Source organism: Mastomys coucha, unplaced genomic scaffold (genome assembly GCF_008632895.1).
Source record: "Mastomys coucha isolate ucsf_1 unplaced genomic scaffold, UCSF_Mcou_1 pScaffold5, whole genome shotgun sequence".
NCBI classification, from domain to species: Eukaryota; Metazoa; Chordata; class Mammalia; order Rodentia; family Muridae; genus Mastomys; species Mastomys coucha.
The window spans coordinates 66,253,802-66,258,715 of NW_022196911.1; the positions used below are offsets into that span (position 1 = coordinate 66,253,802).

The window sequence follows — 4,914 nt, forward strand, 5'->3', positions numbered from 1 at the left end:
TTGGAAATTTGTTCATGTGGCTATCTTCTTTTAATTTTGTTGGAAAATTACTTTTTTGCTTTTTCTAGTGCAGCGGACTGGGTTGCTTCGGGGACTCCTTGTTCTGCCGGGTGATAAAAGTTCTGGCCTGCTGGGCAAAGAATTCAGCGAGTGACAAACAGACAACACCACAAGGGAGTGTGATCATTGAATGCAATTTGTACAAAGTGAAAATCAGGCTTATATAGTGTACAGAAAACAGGGCAAACTACAGAAGTCACGTAGGCAGGAGATGGCTACATCAAGGTCAGTGAGAACAAGCAGCCAGGTGCAAGGTGGAGGAGCAGAGGTGTCCTTCTTCTTTGGCTATTTTGGTAGTCCTGAGATAAATTCTCTGGGTCTGTCTGAGGCAAGCAGCTGAAGGTTGTATACTAGCATTCCTTGGCTGTAACATAGATAATTAGTGACGGAAGCCCTAAAACTTCTAACTTCTCTCTGGCATGTAGAACAATTCTGTCTTGTGTGAGACTGCTCTGATAATAAGTGCCTAACTGCTATCTCTAACTCTTGAGACACCCTGTCTGGTAAGACAGCTTCTTAGTAAAAATTCCAAGCTAATTACAGCTAGGAAATGAATTACGATTATTGAAATAATGTGGAGGCCAGGAATTAATGTTTAATCTCAATTTTGCTAATAATGAAATATTTCTTAGGGCACCTTTATGCCTGAATAAAGAAAGCACGCAGATCTCTTCACAGACTTTAGCGGAGACCAATCTGGAACACATCTGAGCTAGGAGATGTCAGTGACTGGACTACCTCAGGAGACTGGCCGGAGCACTAAGATCAGGTTTTTAGGCCTGTCCAGACACTACTGAAGTAGACGAGTTCTGTGTGACATTCTAGGATGTAGTTTACCTCCTTGTGTTGAAGTTTTCCATTTATTACCCTTTGAAGGGCTGGATTTGTAGAAATATATTGTGTAAATTTGGTTTTTTTATGGGATACTTTGGTTTCTCCAGCTATGGTAATTGAGAGTTTCGCTAGGTAAAATGTCTGGGCTGGCATTTGTGTTCTCTTAAGGTCTGTATGACATCAACCCATGATCTTCTAGCTTTCATAGTCTCTGGCGAGAAGTCTGGTGTAATTCTGATAGGCCTGCTTTTATATGTTACTTGACCTTTTCCCCTCACTGCTTTTAATATTCTTTCTTTGCTTTGTGCATTTGGTATTTTGATTATTATGTGGCAGGAGGAATTTCTTTTCTGGTCCAGTCTATGTGGAGTTCTATAGGCTTCTTGTATGTTCATGGGCATCTCTTTCTTTAGGTTAGGGAAGTTTTCTTCTATAATTTTGTTGAAGATATTTACTGGTCCTTTAAGTTGGAGGTCTTCATTCTCTTCTATACCTATTTTCCTTAGGTTTGGTCATCTCATTGTGTCCTGGATTTCCTGGATGTTTTGGGTTAGGAGCTTTTTGTATTTTGAGTTTTCTTTGACTGTTGTGTCAATGTTTTCTGTGGTATCTTCTGCACCTGAGATTCTCTCTTTGATCTCTTGTATTGAAAGACTCCATAGGGAGTTCCCGCTCAAGTCCTGGGAGACATGCACCCTTAGAACACGACAGGCCATCTTGATGTAAAAAACATGAGGCATTTTTATTTCTGAGCTCCGGTTCGACCCCCAATCTCACACAGGAGACCAGGAATCAACCACGGGGCCCAGAGGTTAGGGGCTTTTATAGGAAAAAGGTCTGGGGAAACAAAGGAATTGGTGTGGCTATACATGATTGGCTATTTTAAATGTAGTTAGAGTTGGAAATTCCTAAAAGGGGAGTGCTAAGAGGACCAGGTGGCCCATTAGTTAAATGTCCCCCCTGGCACGCCCCGGCCGGTCCTTGCAGGCCTGGGCCGTGGATATGTCCTTGCATTTTTTACCCTATCTCTATGGTTTATGTCTTCCTGACCACTTGCCCTGGCCACTTGCCTCTGCTTTGATTTAACTCTTTCAATCCCAGGCTTATGTGGGCAAGCTCGTGCTGGACTTTTGTTTTCCTTTTCAGTATTGTGTTGGTTGAAACTGTCCTGCATTTTCACTAACCGGGTTCTGGGTTCTGTCTCGAAGGGAGTGAAAAAGGGGAACCTGAAACAGAGTTTGAGAACAAAAGGACACAAAGCCAAGTTCAGGGTTTCCAATCAAGGCTTGCCACTTTTGGGTTTCAGCATTTACACATGAGAGCCAAACTGGATCTCTAGGTTACAATGACATTTGCATAACATAAACATTGAGAAGTCATGCAAGAGTCAGGGAGTCACGAGGGAGTCATGAGCGAAGGTCACCAATGGCTGGGTTGTCTGCGGATGTCCTCAGGCAGTAGGCATTGTCACAGTCGTAGTTGTATCTTCAGTGTGAACTTCTAGAGGAACTTCTTTCAGAGATAAGCTGATAGTCTGTAAGAGGTCTTAATTCCCTAATTGACCACCTCGGGCAGAAGCTGCCAAAGGCCTGAGGCTGAACTGGGCGTGGGAAGCAACAGTTGGTGAAGCTGTGGTTCCTGATTTCTTTCCTAGGATTTCTATCTCCAGAATTGTCTCTCTTTGTGATTTCTTAACTGTTTCTACTTCCATTTTTAGGTCCTGGATGGTTTTGTTCAGTTCCTTTACCTGTTTGGTTGTGCTTTCCTGTAATTCTTTAAGGGATTTTTATGATTCCTCTTTAAGGGCTTGAACCTGTTTACCTGTCTTCTCCTTTATTTCTTTAAGGGAGTTATTCATGCCCTTCTTAAATTCTTCTATCACCCTCATGAGATATGATTTTAGGTCCAAATCTTGCTTTTCTGGTGTTTTGGGATATCCAGGACTTGCTGTGGTGGGAGTAATAAGTTCTGATGAAGCCAAGTAGTCTTGGTTTTTGTTGGTAAGATTCTTGCATTTTCCTTTCGCCATCTGTTCTCTGGTGTTAGGTGTTCTTGCTGTCTCTGGCTGGAGTTTGTTCCTCCTGTGGGTCTGTAAGCCTGTGTCAGCACTTCTGGGAGATCAGCTCTCCACAGGTAAGACCCGTGTGCAGTGGGCTGTGGATCAGTTGTCCCTCCTGAATCCTGGGGTCAGAACGAACCCTGGAGACAGGCTCTCCACTTGCAGGGAAGGGGCAGAGAGGGCTGTGGATCTACAGAACCTCCTCCTAGGTGAAGAGGGAGGTAGAAAGGATCCTGAGCTGGCTGCCCTGCTGATTCTGAGGCCGTGCCTCCTGCCTCCTGGCTGGTCCCGCCTCCTCACAGGACAGGAACTTGGAGGCAGCAGTGGACACAGAAGCCATTAAGGAATGCTGCTTACTGACTTGGTTCTAAGTGGGATTTTTTTTCGAGGCACTTTTTTTTTTTTTTTTTTTAAATTTTGATGAAGCCTAGCTTACCTTTGTTTGTATGTGTGTGTTTCCGTTGCTTGTGCTTTTGGTATTGGACTCCATTGACAAAATCAAGGTCCATGGTTTTGCTGTAAGCCTAGAATAAGCCACATGCTTAAGCTCACCATGCTGATTCTTTGTGATACTTGTTTAGAGAGTTGTGACACTCATCTGTTTCTGAATGTAAAGTGGAATTGGTTTTGCCTCTTGTACTCTGCTTTGGTAGGGAAATTACTCTCTTAACTCTATCCAAATGTTACAACTATGTAATTCTAAATCTTTCAATATTAAAAGAAAATACCCTTTTAGGTTTATGACCCTTAAACTCAATGTTGCCTAAGTAGAAATGAGATTTCTTAGACCAATATTCAAAACAAAATAAGAGAATTTCATTTGTCAGACCCTTTTATTCTTTACAAAGAAAATTAGGGCAGGTGAGATGTCTCAGTAGGTACAGGGTGCCTGCTGTAGAGTCTGCTGACAAGAGTTATTTCTGACTCCTGATGGAAGGAGACCGTCTTCATACATGCCATATGCCGGGGCCTGTCACTCACTCACATGTGCAAAAATAAAATAGTGAATGAAAACTGTTATTGCTTCAAATAAAATTTAGATATGAGCTGGCTATTGTGGCTTGACCCTGTAGTCCCAACACTTGGGGCAGCTGAGGCAGGAGGAATGCTATATGTTTGAGGCCAGCCAGTTCTATCTAGTAAGCTCTAGACCAGCCTGTCCTATGCTGTGAGACTCTTGTCTCAAATGAAAAAATAAAATATAACATAAATTTATATTTTTCCAAGTAAGTTTCTTATAATTCCTACCTAATTTTTTTCTGTGTACATATTAATATTACTAGTAGTGATTTTTGTCATTGTTTTACTTTTAAAGACACAGTTGTTTATCATGCCCACTGCTGTGGTCTAGCCCAGCACTGGCCCTCTTAGGAATGCTCCTGCCCCTTACTTAACTGGGAATTGCTGATACAGAGAGTGTGGGGAACTTGTGCCTTTGCCATGACCTTTAAATAGCTTTACCACCACCTTCTCCTCTGATCAAACTTTGCTTTTTGACTGGAAGTAGTTCTTTGTTTTGTTCTCTAGAGAATTTTTATTCCTAGATTTAAAAGCTATCTAAGATGAACATGGTTGTGCTTGCATGCAAACCCAACACTCTAGAAACTGAGGCAAGAGGTTCATGAATTTGAAGCCAGATGGGCTGCGCGTAGGGAGTACCAGGCAAGCCTGGGCAACTTAGGTAAGCCCCATCCCAAAACACTAGGTAAATGTATTCACTTAGAAAGCTGTTTGGGAATGCTAGTTTGGGTTGTTTTTCTGTAGGATATGATTACATTTTTCTGAAAGATTGAAATTTGGGAGGTTTCCAGATATGATGGCATATGCCTGTAATCTTAGCACTTGGGAGGCAGAAGCAGGTGGATCTCTGTTAGTTTGAGGCCAGTCTTTCTCAACAAAACAAAAATGAAAATAAAAGAAACTTACCACCTTTCTTTTCAGGATGTGTGTGTGTGTGTGTG

General features: G+C 42.2%; 1 protein-coding gene across 3 annotated transcripts in view; it reads left to right on the forward strand.

Annotated features, from left to right (window-relative positions):
• Rabep1 (rabaptin, RAB GTPase binding effector protein 1) overlaps window positions 1-4,914 on the forward strand; it is a 105,776-nt gene that overhangs the window by 91,207 nt on the left and 9,655 nt on the right. The gene's annotated exons all lie outside the window — the stretch shown is intronic.